Source organism: Cebus imitator, unplaced genomic scaffold (assembly GCF_001604975.1).
Source record: "Cebus imitator isolate Cc_AM_T3 unplaced genomic scaffold, Cebus_imitator-1.0 Scaffold291, whole genome shotgun sequence".
Classification (NCBI taxonomy): Eukaryota; Metazoa; Chordata; class Mammalia; order Primates; family Cebidae; genus Cebus; species Cebus imitator.
Genome location: NW_016107606.1, coordinates 2,007,161 through 2,024,515, shown reverse-complemented (window position 1 = coordinate 2,024,515; position 17,355 = coordinate 2,007,161).

Here is a 17,355-nt window from a genome sequence, read left to right as displayed (position 1 = left end):
TTGAAATGGGATAAAAAGGGAGTGAAAAAAAAAAAAAAAAAACAGCTAAGGCTGCTATCAAACTCACAGAGGCCCTTAATGGTGATTTAATGCTGGAAGATCTAGCTTGCCACAAGACTGTGACAGGACTGTATTTTTTTCTGTCAGGGTTAGGTGAGTGGTAGTGTGGCCGCATTTAAAGGCGACAGGGAGGGGTTGGTGGAAGAGGCATTAATCATGTACCTTAGAGCATGGTCTGGACTATAAGCAGAATCACAGGGACAGGGAGACCAGGAGATGACTGAGGAATGACCCTCGGGGCTGAGCATTATCAAGGAAACACAAAAAGGAGGGCAGACCCCTCGCCTGCACTTACGCTGCTCATTTTTATACCTAAGATCCTCGTCCCTGCAGCCCCACATTCATTCCAGCAAAGCCTTTACAGAGGCAATTTAATGTCCCTGGTGGTTCCAGATGTGGTCTCTGCATGCAAAAGATCAGGATTCAGAAGCATGCACACCTTGCAGTGTCTAGTTAACTTCTTTTCACCTTTTACACATCTAAATACTTTTGAAAAACATATTCAGATTTAACATTTAACCCCAGAAACTACCCAGTACTGTGCACATACCAGGATGCATTTGTTTATTCACTTATCAAACACTATTTGCACTACCTATTATGTGCCAGGCACTGCGCTAGGCCCAGGGGATGGAAAAATGAGTGACATATGATACCTGCCCTCCAGGAGAACGCAGCCCATCAGAGAGGCATAATTGAAGGAGAAGGCTTAATCTGAACTTAGAAAATCAGAAACTGTTTCCTGGAGGAAGTAGCATCTGAGCTGAGGCATGAAGGATGAGGGGGCTGAAAGCGTGGACAGCCATAGAGGTCAGAAGCAGCATGATGTAGCTGGAGACACAGGGAAGAGAACTGAGGGGCTGGAGACGAGCCTGAAAGGTAGGCAGGACTCAGTCATGGTGGGCGGGTGGGCGTTGAGAAGCCATGCTGAGGAGTCTGCAGGTGGTGTGGAATCAGCAAGGGCTTAAGCAGAGAGGTATTACGATTTAGTTTTCTCCACCTCCACAAGTGGCACCACTGAGCTGCTCAGCCCAAACACCTGTGCGTCAGCATCATGCTTATCCACAACTCTCCTTTCTCTGCACAGCCAATCCATTAGAAAATCCTATGCATTCTTTCCCTAGTACACAGCCACTGGTCTTTACCTCACTGCCTCCATACTTCCCAAAGCCGTCTCCTAAGAGCTCCCTGCTGCCACCCTGGTGTACCCCTGCTCTCCCCTGCAGACTAAGTCATCTCTTCTAAACATATGCCAGAATGCATCCCTTCTCTGCTGAAAACTTCCCAAGGGCTTAAATGCCAGCATCTCCTCATGCACCACAGGGCTTTACGTGATCTGGCCTCTGCCCACCCCTTTGGTCTCCATTCCCTGTACCTGGGCTCACCGACTCCACCCTGGCAATGAGCCCCTGCTCCTCCTTCAATAACGGGCACTCAGGCCCATCTCACATCTCACCGCCTTTGCCCTGATCGTCCTCTGCTTAGCACTCCTCTCTCTCATATTGTCCTATGATTCACTCTCAGTTTATTCAGATCTGTGCCCAAACATCTCCCCTTCAGAGGGGCTCTCTCCAGGCTCACTAAAATACCCAGCCCCACTATCCATTACTGTCCTCTTATTCTGCTTTACTTTTTTTAAATAACACTTATCCAACCTTAAATTTCATTGCTTGGGTATTTGTTACTCTCTTATTCTCTGTCTTCCCCTCTAAAATGTTCCATGAGCAAAGACAAACATGTCTACTCATTCATCACCACATCTTCCTCTTTTAGAACTATGGTCTGGGCTCATAGAAGGTACAAAAAAAAAAGTTTGTTAAGGTAGAGAATACAGGAAATTAACATGTTGAAGGCAGGATGATGAATTGCCTTTTGGAATGGTTGCGGTATCTAAAAACCAGTCCCTAAAGCTGAATTCAATCTTTCTTTAATCTTCTGTACCCACATCTCTCCCTCACACAAACCCAGATCCTGAGACCACCTTCGAAGGTCTTTAAAAAATAGTACTTCACCTCCTCTCTGAATCCCATCTGTAAAACAGGAGTCACGAGACTTCCTTAAAAGGTAGCTGTGAGGAGCCAATGCAAGAATATCAGTGAGATTTACTATGCAGGCCTGATAACAGATTTAGACTCCAGGGGACAGAGCAGCACAAGGTATGTTAATTGATGGATACATAAATATTATTATACTATATTCTGATATTTAATATTTATTTAAAATTAATGTTTTAATTTTTTCTACTAAACTATAGAGACTAATTCTCATTCTTTTTACACTTTCCCATTTCCTTACCCCATTGCCTAGCACAGTGTTTACTGTTTATTCCACAGAAAACAAAGAGCTTCTGCTCCAGAATCAGGAGCACTGGGGGATTTTTGGCTTTGTTAGTGCCATGAGCCAGCAGGACACACTGATTCTCTGACTGCCCAACCTCAACCTCCAGGGTCCAATTATTCCTCCCCAGCTTCCTGACCTCCTGTTCCCAGACCTCCCTGCTCCTGACCACAAAATCTACTGAATCCTTCATCTCAGTTGCTACTTCCTGGAACACGTGCTTATAAGGACATACATGTCTCTGTCTCTCTGTATATATACTGACATGGTCCTAGACTGGGATCAAAATCAGACACGCTTCTCTCTTCCAGTGTTAGACACGCACACACACACACACACACACACACACACACTTTTCTTATTTCAATATATCCTTTTGAAAAAAATTAAAGCAAAGCTGTATATGCTACGTGAATGTTGATTTTTTTAAGATGTAGTAGAGCTGGTAAATCCTTCCTTTTTGTGACCTGGGGAGAAGTCAAATGGACAGAAGGTATTCTTTTTCACAGTTGCATATCTTTCTTGGTAAACCATCCCTGAGATTACTAAAGTGATTTTCTACCAATGAACATTTTGATTATTTCTTAGCTTTTGCTATTCAAAAACTCACTTTATACATAGATGGGCATAACTGCAGGATGGCTTCATACAAGAAGACTGGCAATTGTAGGTATGTTGGAAATTTTGGTTTCTATTGCCAAAATAATTGCACCATTTTACATTACAAACAATAGTATATGAATGCCTGTCTCTCCAGTATTATCAAGTTTTTTATAACTTTGCAAATCTGCTAAGTGAAAAACAAAATCGCATTTTTGAGAATTTCTATTTTTATTGTGAGGAAAGCTGAGCATCCTTTTGTATGTTAATACTGCTAATACTTCTTTTCTTTGGACTAGTTCATATTATTGGCTCATTTTTCTTTGGGTTGTTAATTTTGTTTTTGATTTTCCAGCACTCTGAAAAATTGAGAAAATTAGTCCTTTATCTGCCATATCTGTTACAATTTTTTTTTCTACTTTGATATTGATTACAGTATTTTTCCTTGCAGAACTTCAAACATTTTAAATAGTCAAATCTGTCAGTCTTTTTTATGCCTTTTGGGTTTCATTTCTTCTTTAGAATGCTCTTTTGTATGTCAAGATCACAAAAGCATTTTATCACATTTCCTTTTAGTGATTTGTATGGTTTCTTCTAATTTTTCTTACATTTAATTCTTTAATCCATGCAGAGCTTTGCATTGCTTTTCTATTACTGTGTAACAAGTTATCACAACCTTAGCAGCTTAAACTGACATACATATATTATCTCAGTTTTTGTTTATCAAGAGTCTGGCCATAGCTTAACTAGGGCCTCTGCTTAGGGTTTCACAGGCTGTGACCAAGGTGATGGCCAGAACTGTGTTCTCATCAGAGGCTCAACTGGGGAAGGATCCACTTCCAGGCTCCCTCACTTTGTTGCCTGAATTCATTTTCTGATGCTGTAAGATTTATGACATCTTGCTTCATCAAAGCCAACAAAGGAAAGAAGGAGGGAAGGAAGAAGTAAAAGAGACAGAGTGTGTGTGAGAGAGACAGAGAAAGGTTGAGACACTAGAAAAATAGGCATTACACTTTCACATAATCACATACATGTGGTCACTTATAACCCATAATCTTTGCTACGTTCCAGTGGTTAGAAACAAGTCTCTGGTCCTGCCCACACTCAAAAGGACTACACAAAGGTAGGAATACTAGGAGCTGGGAGTAACAGAGACTGCTTATAGACTGTCACTCACAAATTTATTTTGGTAGAGGCAGTAAAGTAGGGATATAAATTCTTTAGATGGTTAGCCAACAGTCTCAGTATCACTTACTAGATTATCTAACTTTCCCATACGATTAGAAATTTTACTTCTGTTTTCTCAGACAGAGACTTAAATATTACAAACTAGGTAATTTTTCCTTGTCTCATTTCATGTGTACATCTGTGATATCAGAAATGCAGTTTGCCAGTCTCATATTCAGCTTATTGGGCATAAAAAGAACATCTATTCCCAGAGACAATCACTGTTATCAGTTTCTGTCACATTTATATAGATATAATATATAGTCTTTATTCATATTTATTCCTATATACATATCTAGCTATAAACAAAGGTTAAGGGAAAGAAAATGAAGAGAGGTTATTCATTATCTCATTCCTTTCCTCACAAGAGGTGCATATTCCCAGCAGGCCCCAGACAACCTTTGGCAAATTAAAGCATCTGTTAGAAAACACTAAATCAGCCAGCTTAGTCAAGAGCTTACGCAAGTCATGCTCACAAATGAGCCAAACTCACGACAAAATGGGGAAGTGGCTAAACAACAGGTAGACCAGAAATACCTCTGGGGACATGAGCATATTTCAAAGGAGAGGACATAGATAAAAAGGGATGGGGAGTTTGGTAGGAAAATCACTGCTAGTAAATCCCATGTATGAGAACTACCGCAATATTCACTTATGCCTTTACGAGTAGGACCCTGTTCAGTTTGGTAAAATTAATACTTTCTGTGACTACCTTTACATTTCATACTGGAGTCTGTAACCATCCACTAAAAGCAATGTCATTGTCTCTTAGAAGCAGGTGATGAAAAGAGGATAAGCGTGTAATAGCCATGGGATTCCCTGAAAAAAAAGTCCATCGTCTCTATTGTTGTGACAACCCATTCTCACTATGCTACAACCTTTATGAAAGAGGCTGCTTGTGCCCTGTGAATCAGTGGAATTTTTGTATTATTTAATGTTAAATCACATATATATGTGTGTGTATATATGTTTAATGCAATAATAGCATGCTATGCACGATTTTCTGCACTTTGACTTTTTCACAGTACAGAAAAAATATATATATATATATATACATAACACACACATACACACACACATATATATCATAGCATGGTTTCATATTAGCACTATACAACTGCCTCATATTTTTGCTTCATATTTTAATAGTTACATAATATTGATTGGAGATAATGTAATTTATGTAACCATCCCCTATTAAAGGCCATTTGGTCTATTTACCATCTTTTGCTTTTAGAATAATGCTGTAATAAATGACTTCAGACTTCACAACACCATTTTAATTCATAATCCTTTTAGAGATTAATAAGAAATTATTTCTAACAAAATTTATGTTGTCTCTATCATGGATTGCCATCTGTCAAAAAGCAGTACTATACAATTATCAAACTGAGGTACAAAGAAGAAGTCCACACTGATAGTCACTGGCAGAAACCAACATACAGACAGGTTGTATTTGGCCCACACTATTATTTTTCAAAGTGGAATGAATTGTCAGCATTAAAACCATCCATGTGTTGATGTAGTTTAGAGAAATCACAACAAAATCAAGATATAGAGTGTCTCTTGAATAACTAAATACTTAGCATTTAGAGGTCAGATTAGCCATGTAAATAATGAGAGAGGAAGTATTTGAGGATGAGGCAATGGGGAGTAGTGGTGAGTGTGGCTCACATTCTTGCACAATTGTAGTTACTGGAGGTGCATGAGAGCTCCTCAATTCAGATGTGAATGAGCTTCCTCAGTTCACCACACAACCAAAATGGCGACCAAGGTTGCTCCATGTCTTTGTAGTTGCAACAGTTAACATTTTTCATAGCACATTCTGTATTTTATCCTCAACAGCAGAGTCAAGAAAAAAGAAGTGAAATATTTTTTGTATTCAAATAATCTCATAATAGTGGGGAAAAGAAAACGAAGTCCACACTCACCACCACTCCCTAATGCCTTATACACAGGTGTTTCTTCTCTCATTTACATGGGAGTTTCCAATTGCGTATTTAAAAGAAACAGACCTTCCCCAAAGTCAAACAGTCCAAAAGCTGCCTGTTATTTCTCTTTTTTCTTTATTTGATCCCCTCTCCATTTGTCAAATTCTTTGATGTTTTGACTGAAAAACATTATTTGTTATTTTTAATACCATTTCTTAAAAAAAAAAAAAATCCTGAGTCCAACCAACAGGATTTATAGCTAAAGTAACTGGTCCGTTGATTGTGGAGGAAAAGCAGCTGGCAAAACTAATCAATGTTGGGCATTTGCATTTTTTTTTTCCTTTTTTATGGTCTCCCCTGGTGCTGGAAGATTGGTTTTCTGTGTTGGACAGAGAGCATGGAGAGCAGCTGCTGTCTACTGGTCTAGTGCATAGTAAAGAAGAGCGCGTGGGGCAGAATTCATCTACCAAATATACCAACAGGTTAACTAGTTCTGGAGTGAGAAAGTCACAGCTCCTGCTTTTGAAGGTTCTTTCTATTGAGTATAAAAGACTCTGTGTTTCTGAGAATAGGAAGTTTCTCTTCAAATTCACTCTGTATACTCTAGGCAGCAAGATAATGCTTCTTAAATATAATGATCTCCTACTGACGAGGTACTGACAAGAAAAAAAATTAAATTCAAGGATAAACTTGAGAAAAATAAACATATGCATGATTGCGAAAACTGGCAGCAATGTAATGTTCACTACAAGTTAGTAAGGGTTTTCTATCATCCAGGTATCATGCCTAGTGCTATGTGTACATTATCTCATTTAATTCTCTCAACACTGAAAGGTAGGTGCTTGTTAACCCTGCTTTACAGATGTAGAAACTGACAATCAGCAAGGCGCAGTGATTTCTGCAGGGCCTCTGAGATTGTAAATGACAGAGCTGGAATTCATCTAGGTCTTTCCGCCTCCCTTACGCCCTTATCTAAATCCCTGGAACGCTTCTTTTGTAGAGCAAGCATTTTACAAAAAGGTTTGCATTGGATTCTCAATGAGGACCACTGGGTGTATTCTCTTTGGAATCTATAATGCTGCTGATGATAATCATTCAGGAAGGAATCTTTTGATCCTATCCTTTATATGATTTTTTTTCTTCCACATATTATTCACAAGAAGCAAGCTATTGTTGGCCGCCTTCTCCTCAAACAACATGCAGTTGAAGTAGCCACCCCATGACCTCACTTCTAGTTTGAAAGGGTTTTTTGTTTTATTGGCCACTTTTCTTCCTGGCACTTCTAAGCTCTCCTTGATGTCCTAAAAAGTTAAGTCACTACTCACTAGCACTCGCTGCTGACAGCACGCCATTCACTGCAACGCCTCGGCCAGGGGTCAGAGAGCCACATGTAACTTAGGTCACCTGTCCTATAATTTATGAAGCTTCAGGCTCTACATCTACTTCTGTCCAAAGGTCTTTGTTATATTACTGTTTTGATATATTTTTAAAGTTTGCTTACAGTAAGATTTACTCTGTGGCATATAGTTCTATGAATTTAACAAATGCTTACAGTTGTATAAGAGTTTGGTTAGAAAACTACCACAATCGAGATACAGAATACTTCCCCCGCAAACCAGCTCCTCATTGTATCCCTTTGATGTCACCAGCCTCCAGCTCCTTACTCCCTCAGCCACTGGTTACTGCTCTGTGTTCCCTATAAATGCATCTTTTTCCATCATGCCATGTAATATGTAATCATGCATTATATCCCTTTGGGTCTAGCTTCTTTCACTCAACATATGCATTTGAGTGTGCTGAGTTGTACAGCTCAAATCATGTGTGTTGAAGGCGTTGAGAGCAGGAGAGCCATTAAGGAAACTTTGGTGGTTCAAACAGTCTAGTATAGAATTCTTGGAGAACATGCTCCCTTAGTTTAAGCTAATTATAAGCTTGCTGCCTGCTATTTGTGATTGCATTTCAAATCTGTCCATATTTTTGTGTGTATCAGTAAAGTCTTCTCCTTTTTACTGATGAGTAATATTCCACTGGATGGATGTCTCATAGATTGTTAATTTATGTGCCATGAAGGGACATTTGAGTTGTTTCCAGTTTTTGATGATGATGATTGAAGCTGCTATAAACCTTTTTGCACAGAGCTTTTGTGAACGTAAGTTATTCTTTTACTCATGTAAATATCTAGGAATAGGATTTCTGGATCATATGGTAAATTTGTGTTTAATTTTATGAGACACTGTCAATCTACTTTCCAAAGTGACGGTAACATTTTGCATTTTCAGTAGCATTAAGTGAGAGTTTCAGTTGTTGTACATCCTTGTCAGCACTTGCTATTGTCAGGTTTCTTTTTTGTTTTTGTTTTATTTAGCTATCCTAATAGGTGTGAATCTCATCATGGTTTTAATGCAATTCTCTAAATGACTAATGTTGAGTATCTTTTTATGTGTTTATTTTCCATTCATATATCTTCTCCGGTGAAGTGTCTTTCAAATCTTTTGCTTATTGGGTCTTCTGATTATACTTTTATAATTCAGGGGTTAATTCATTTTAAGTTGATCTTCCTTTCCAATTTAAATATCTCAAAAAAACAACACATTAGGCTTCTGTGAATCAATGACATCTCATTATAAATTAGTTTTCACTCAAAAGACATAAACACCTATTTATAACTTTTTGTCTTGGTACTATGAATGCAAAAATAAGCAAACACAGTCCACTTTCAAAGAGTCTTTGCTAAATAAATAGGAGATGTTTTCCCACAATAACCACACATGACTATACTAAAAGGCGGAATATAATAAATGCTTTGTGCGATCATATAAGCAAATTGTTAGAGGGAGTCCAGGGTAAGAGGGATGATATCTAATTGAGCATTTGGCCTTGATCGATAGATGCTATTTTGAAAAACAGAAATATGAAGTGAGAAAAAATATTTCAGGTAAAGCTACAATATAAGAAAAGGCGAAAGACCTACAGCTAAAATCATACTTAGTGGTATAAACTGATTGCTTCTCCCTTAAAATTGGAAGCAAAACAAGAATGTCTGCTCTTACAATTTTTATTCAACATTACATTGGAGGTGTGAACCATAGAAATTAGACAATAAAAAAAATAAAAATAATGGAAATAAAGATGTAAAACTAACTACCTTTGTTTGCATGCGATATGGTCTTGAGCATAGACAAATCCTTACAAGTTCACTAAAAAGCTTTTAGAGTTAATAAATGAGTTCAGCAAGTTTGCATGACACAAGATCAATACACCAAAATCAGTTAAATTTCCACACACTAGCAATGAACAATCCAAAAATAAAATTAATAAAGTAATTCTGCTTACATAGTATCAAAAAGAATAAAATGCGTATAAATAAATTGAACCAAAGAAGTGCACGATTTGTACGCTGTGAGCTATAAACTATTACTGAAATAAATAACTAAATGAAAAGAGTTCCATGTTTATGGGTTGGTATATTTGATATTGTTAAAATGGCAATACTTCTGAAATTGATCTACAGTGTTGTTGGGGCTCAACGCAACTCCCCAAAGTATGGTGCCTTGGCATGCTGAGTACTTTTTAACTGAGGAGATAGGAGACCCTCAAAAGCAAGAAGATCTCATATTCTTCCACTTTCCTGTCTCCCATTCCTCTTTCTCCCCCAAATCACGTCATAAAACCTAGAAAGATCACTGGGTTACCCCCGAAAGTAGCTGATAAGCCCTTCCTAAGGCAGGTGTCCTACTCTCTACCCAGAGGAAAGGAACGCTTCACAAAGAGGAAAAAAAGAATCTGAACGATAAGACATGCCAAAACATTGAGTTAGACTTCTGCCGCAAACAGTATATAAAAATTAATTTAAAATGAACTATAAGGCCTGAGTGTAAAAGTATAAAACCCTAAGAAGAAAACACAGGTACAATTCTCCACGACCTTGAGCTCAGCAATATTTCCTTAGCTATCGCACTAAAAACACAAGCAAAAAGAGAAAATAGTTAGATGAAAAGGACTTCATCAAAATTATGAGATTTTATGCTTCAAAGTATACTATCAAGGAAAGGAAAAGATAACCCAAAGAAAAAGATTTTGCAAATCACACATTTGTTATGGGACTATATCCACAGAAAAAACATTGTGGACATTTCTTAAGGCATTAAACAGAAATATACCACATGATCCAGCAATTCCACTTCTAGGTATCTGACTAAGAGAAATGGAAACCTATGATAACACAAGGTCTTCACATGAAAGTTCACAGCAGCATTATACATAACAGCCAAAAATGGAAACAATTTGAATGCCCATCAACAAATAGATGAATGAAATATGACATATCCATGCAATGGAATACTATTCAGCAATAAAAAGTAATGCACAACGTACGTGCTACAACATGTATAAATTTCCAAAACATTATGCTAAGCGAAATAAGCCAGACATATTGTAGGATTTTACTTTTATGAAACAGGGTTGGGAACAGAGTCTAACACTGAATGGGCATGATGGATCTCACCGGAGCACTGCAAGTGTTATGACCATGATTGTACAACACACTAAAATTCTTAGAAATCATTTAATTGCAAACCTCAAATGAGTTTAATGTTATATGTAAAGTATACTTCAATAATGTTTTTAAAAATTGCCCTTAGAGAAGTGAACATTAAATCAACAGTTAACAAACCTTGGGCAAGATATACAAAGCCATCTTCAGAAGGCAGAATGGCTCCCATTCAACAGGCTGGACTACAGTCAGACTAAATGTAGTAAGAAATCTATACAAAGAATGTGCCATTAGAATGGGGGTGGGGAGGTAGGTGGTCACTCTTGGGACTGTAAAGGGACGAAATGACCTTGATTTATATGGGGATATTAGGGTTTCCATTACTCCTGGAATGAGGGCGGTGGTGGAGAGGAAGAGGGATGCTAAAAAGGCAGCAAAGAGTTAGCTGAATGACTCCCCATACACTGAGTTCAGGCACCGAGTTCTGGAAAGCAGTTGTCAGTTAGCTCCCATGAAGCTTTGCTGCAGGCTGATGATGCGCTGACATCACAGAGCAAGTCCTTCCAGACAGTGGTCTTGTTCTTTGTAAGTTAACAAGCTTAACATTCTTGGTACCACAGCAGTTTCTGCGGACCCTGTTAATGTTAATCCATCCCTGTAAAAACCAGGCTTCTGAGCTTATGAGGAAGAGAGCTGGGCTGGAGTACAGAGATGATGCATTCTCCATACCAGATGTCCCCAGAGAACTGGTCTGAATGATCAGAGACCTCTCCACTTGGTATCTTCTTTCCTGATGTGTGTTCCTAGACTGTAGTTTGCACAGCCCAGGGCAGGTCAGTAGAAGATACTGGATAAGAATATAAACTCTGGAATCAGAGCACCTAGGTTCAAAGTCTGTGCTACTGCTTACCAAGGTGTGTGACATTGGGCAAGCTACTTAGTCTCTTAGCTTCAACCTTCTCATCTACAAAACACAGACACTAAGAGTACCTATGTCACATGGCTATTAAAAGGATTAAGTGAGATCATGTGAGAAAATGGGTGTATTTACCCTGTACATAGCAGGGACCACCAGTGGAAAAGGTGAGAACTTAGCACAGAGCATGTCACAGGGTAAACACTCAGACATGAGCTATTATTCCCAAAATGGCATTCTCACCATATATTTCTGGTTTTTAATTGATTTTCTTACAATGAATGCATAGCATTTCAGTTCATAATCAGAAAACAAAATTATTCAAAAAATGTGAAATATGATTTGCACTCCTCCAGGAGGGAAAAGAAAGAAGAATTTAAAAAAAAAAAAAAGAGATGGAGGAAAGAAGAAGAAAAGAAGGAAGGATCCAAAGATGCAAGTATGGGACATTTTAGAAGAGCAGAATGTTGCATTTTGGCTTTCCTGTCTGATATAAGCCATGTGGTGACTGCATTCAAAAGAGCCCTACCAAGATTATTTTCATAGAGTTATTTTGCCACTGTATATTCTACACTTCATCTCTGCAGGAAAATGGATGGATTTACTCTACACGTAGCAGGGGACGGTCTGTGGAAAGAGGTGAGAAGGACAATACAATAGCAGAAGTGAGAAGTGATGAAGAGTGACAGGTAGCAATGTCCCCTTCTGCATATTCCTCTCTATTCCCTCAGCATTGGAATCTAAGTCTGAAGTTTTAGACAAGGCTCAGGCATGGCTTAAACTGTAGATGCAGCTCCCCTCTCCAGCCCCAAAGGCCCCCAGTCAGCCCTAGGCATTGTGTAGGGAGCTTCCAAATGCCTACTCAAGGTTTAATTAATTTTCTGCAAAAAAAAGATTGGTTGACATGACAGCAATAAACATCACATTCCATTAATTAATACTGAGACATCAGTGTCCGCGCGCTTCTCAATTACCCATTCAAAGACAGCCACTCTTATGCTGGCATAAATTTGGTCATGAAGCCCAGTAAGGGCTGTTAAAATGGAAAGAGGACCAAGGGGAGGGAGGGAAAGGGGGGTGGCATCTGTTCTTATGCAGAGATAATCAGCTTGCTGGAATTCACACTCCAAAGCCCACTCCCCAGAGAAGAGTTTCAGAGACCTAGATGAAAGGATTTCAATTTGGTTGGGTGACGCATTTTCATTTTCCTGATGGCCTGGAAGGGAACTATCAGCTTGATGAAAACAGAGCTTCCCTCGGGTTCTAAGACATACTCTTCACACCGGCTCCCTTCCCATTGTTCTTTCTTTCTCTTTTTCTTTTTTTCTGAGCTACAGTCATCTCCAAATTCATGTTAATTCAGAAGAGAGTCAAAGGGGAACAAAAAGCAATCTTTGCTTCTTCCAGTCAAGGAAAAATCCCTAAAGGGACCACGGCTCCCATCAGGCACATGCTTTAGGGCCTGGAGACAAAGTAAAATGTTCTCATGCACACAGGAAGGGTTAGGTCATGGAGATAAAGCAATGTGATTACATCTTGATCGATTTTTGTTTTAAGAGTGAAAAGGAAAAAAAAAATGGCTTTGTTTGCCTGGTTACAAAGACTGCTGTTAGTAATCCCTGCTTCATCAGCATCTTGATGAGCAATTTTTCCCTCCCAGGACTAAGGCACCAAGGAAGAATCTATTTGAGGCCATCTCTGGCCCATTCCTACATGATGGCTCCATCCCTGCCCCTTCATAGGCTTTGCTGTGGGAAGCAGTGGTTTCATTATTCCAGCAATTTTATGATAGTTGTTTGTGACTTCAATTTAGAAATTATAAAAATAAAACCCTAGCCCCACCCAGACTCAGAGGGCAATAGGCAAAGTTGATCATTGTTACATTTCTTCCATACCGCCATGGGGTAGTATTATTTCCTTATTAATAATGAGCTTTAATAATATATAATTAATAATTAATAATGATCTTTTAATAATTATTAAATAATTTTTTAATAATTAAAAGATCATTAATAATAATTAATGATCTTTTCCACTTTAAGGATGGAGAGATAAAGACCCAAAAACTGAAGCAATTTGCCCAAGGTCACTCTCCAGATGGGTTACAGGTCCCTAACAGATACTGAGTGTTCAGAACAAGGGAGCAATGGAAGGGGGTGGGCTGAAACAAGAACATGCTTGCTGCACGCTCCAGCTCAGCCTGGAGGCTCCAGGTGTGGAGGTTGGCGGAGTTAAGATAGGGAGGACTCTTTATTACTATTTATTTCTGTCACCATATTCCTAAAGGTTGGAAAGAAGGTGACTGTTCTAGACTAAAAAGTATGGAGCTACACAGAGAGAAATTAAATGGTAGAGGTCAAGACGTAATGATTTTGGATTCAGATGTACTCTGGTTACAAAAAAATAATGAAGAGAAAAGAAAACACCAATCTGACACAAAGGTTTGGACCTAATGCTGAGGAAGGGGTCAAAATATTTCATTCTATTCCCAGGTCCCATCACTAACTTGCAGAACAATCTTGATCATCTTGCTTAATCTCTCTAATCCACAATCTCTCATTCATTTTAGGATACTCTGTTAAACCTGCTCTGTGGTCGGGCTTGGGATGGAATAAGAGCCAAACGGCATTTGTTCAGCAGAAACCTCCATTCATTGACAAAGACCTACACATGGGGTGGAAGTTGGGCATCTACCACTTGGAGAACCATGGCTAAGGCTAATGAGCTTTTAAAATTTCCCAGGCACTAGGCTACATATTTGGCAAACTAGCCCATTCAGTCTTCACAAATAACCTGTGAAATAAATACTAGCATTGATCTAGGTTGCAAGATGAGAAAACCAAGGCTCAGACATGTTAAGATACTTGCCTGAGAGTTTCACAACAAGTAGGTGGCTGAGCTGAGATAAAAAACAATTTTGTCTAATTCTGGAGCTCAGGCACTCACATTCTAGGCCATTCTATATGGCAAAAGCACTCCAGTGTAATTCAGAAAAGCATCCCTCGCCTCCATTGATCGCAAGATGAAAAACATCAAATGGGAGCACACATGTGCGAAAAGAAAACAATTTCGGCCCTAAACAACCTCCTATGTTCCCCAATCAGCACATTTTTAATCCTGTGTCTCAGATGAGAGCCTACAGGGAAAGAAGGCAAGTAGAGAGGTTTGGGGCGGACACAGCCCTGAAACATCCTGACCACTCTACAAATCTGCACGTGGCTCCCTCTGCTTGACTTCATTCCAAACAAATCCATTAAAAGCACCATCTTAATGAATATTTTATACAGTTATGACATAGTGAGTCCCATTTAGGAGGGGCTCGTACTAAAGGCTGAGACAATGAACTACTCAAATAGCCAACTAATCAGCAAGGCCAACAGAAATCTGGTCAAGGGGCACAAAAGTTTTACACAGAGGAAAAAAATGAGAGCCATATACTCTCTTCTTGCTGGTTAAAGATTTAAAAACAAAACAAAACTCTATCTACTGTGTTCAAATACTGCCGGCCATTAGGAGAAGTCACCTGTTTGAGTAATTCATTTGCTTTCCTTGGCCCCTTCATGGATTCTGAAGAAAGTCAATGTACATATTTGCTTGTTTTTGTTAAGTTCTGTCTTTGAGCTCTTAGTAAACACGCACATACACTCAAATCCACATACACACACATGCCTTTACCTATTTCCCCTAGAAATTAAGCGGAGTCAAGGAGAGAATCCTCAGGGACAAATTCAATCATGTCCAGGTGCTGTTTCCCCAAGTCTTGCCCCTGATGCAGGAGAACCTGGTGTGATTCAAAGACTTTGGAGGAGAAAAAAGGCTGATCCCACATCCCAGAGAGTAAATTGGTGGCCTGGGTGTCAATGCACCTGTGGATGGATTCTGTCTGCCCTGCCAGTCTTGACTTCCCTACTGTTTTCGTTACTGCTGCTGTTGTTGTTTACTTGAGGCACAGTTTCACTCCTGTCACCCAGGCTGGAGTGCAGTGGCGCAATCTCAGCCTACTGTAACCTCCGCCTCCTGGGTTCAAGTGATTCTCCTGCCTCAGCCTCCCAAGTAGAGGGGATTACAGGTGTCCACCACCATGCCCAGCTAATTTTTTGTATTTTCAGTAGAGACTGGGTTTCTCCATGTTGGCCAGGCTGGTTTCTAACTCCTGACTTTAGGTGATCCACCCCCGCCTTGGTCTCCCAAAGTCCTGGGATTACAGGTGTGAGTCATCACGCCCAGTCTTGCCTACAGTTTTTAAGAAATTTGAATTCATTGTGAACATTTAAAAATGTGGAGATTTTACAAACTTTTCTAGGTTTCTGAGTTCTCTTGAAAGATGAAGAGGCCTGACTGACATCACAGAGTCTAATTTTCTGCACAGCCACAGTCAGCTAGAGCCAAGTTGTAGCTGAGAGAAGAGCTGGGACCCCCAGTTCCCAGCCCCGATGGTGTTTCCACAAACAGAAAGACAGGATCCATTGGCATTTGTCACTACCCTTGTGCAGCTGTTTTCCTTAGAGTTAAAAGGAGAGCAAGGCATTTTGATATCCACATCTCTATCTAAAGTGGGAAAATGAATGACAGATTAGGATAACCACGTATTTAAACAAAAAGGAGAGGGAACCATAAGCCTAATTCTGTGGGGGAGTAAAGACTATGTATTTGTATTAGATTTAAAGTAAGGTTCTCACCTGGTCCCTGTGGGCATTTGAGATTGACACCCTGGCCTAAGTTGTTGAGGATATCTGGAAATTGGTCTTTAGGCTCCATTTCATTCCCATAATTCCAAGTGGCTTCCTTAGTACTTGGCCCAGTGCCAGGCATATAGATGTGCCGAAAAATAAAATGCATAATGAACTATAATTACATTGCACTCTTTCTCCCTCTTCATTTGAACAGATTTCTGGGTACCACCTATTCCACAGTACCATCCTCCTTTCTTGCTGATTTAAGAATACTTTTAGAGTCTTTTCTGCTATCTATATAGCTTTATTTTAGGATCAATCAGACTGGAAACAGCCGGATAATGGGATCACATAGAGACTTTAGTGACTGGTTTGATAAAGTATTCACTGGGAGACCAGCCAAACTTAGATTTAAATTCTAGCTTTGCCGCTCACTGCCTTAGTCTGCGTTTCCCAAGAGCAGAGCCTGAGATAAAGATGAGTGTGGAGGTGGCTTATTAAGGAAAGTGATCTGGAATAAGGTCCAGAGAAGCGAAGAGGAAAAAAGGAAAAAGCAATGCAAGGGAGCCTGAACTGCTGCAGGCAATTTGTTGCCTCACACAGGAGCTTCTAAGGAGCCTTCTGGAATGTGTGTGGGATCCATCCACTGGCAACAATGGCCTTTACCAGCTCCTGCCCACAGCCCCAGGGTATAGCAATATACCCATGCAACCAAAGGAAGCCAGAGAAAGTGGCAAGGCCAATAAGATGTGAGGTGCTGTGCAAAAGAGGTCCTACATAATGACCTTGGTCACATTACTTCTGTCTCAAAACCTCAGTTTCTCCATCTGTGAAAGGGGATAACATTAGTGCTTTCCTTTTAGAGATAAAGGGAGGAGGTAATGAAATAATCCATGAAAAGCCTAATAAAATGCATAGTACATAGCACATGTTAATAAATGGCAACTTTTAATATTCTAAGAACTGCACTTCCTGGAGAACTTTATCTGAGAGCTTTCAGAAGTAATCAATGAGGAGGGTCCAAGATGGCCAAATAGGAACAGCTCTGGGGTATAGTAAACTACAATCAGAGATTACTACAAACAACTCTATGCACATAAACCAGTAAACCTGGAAAAA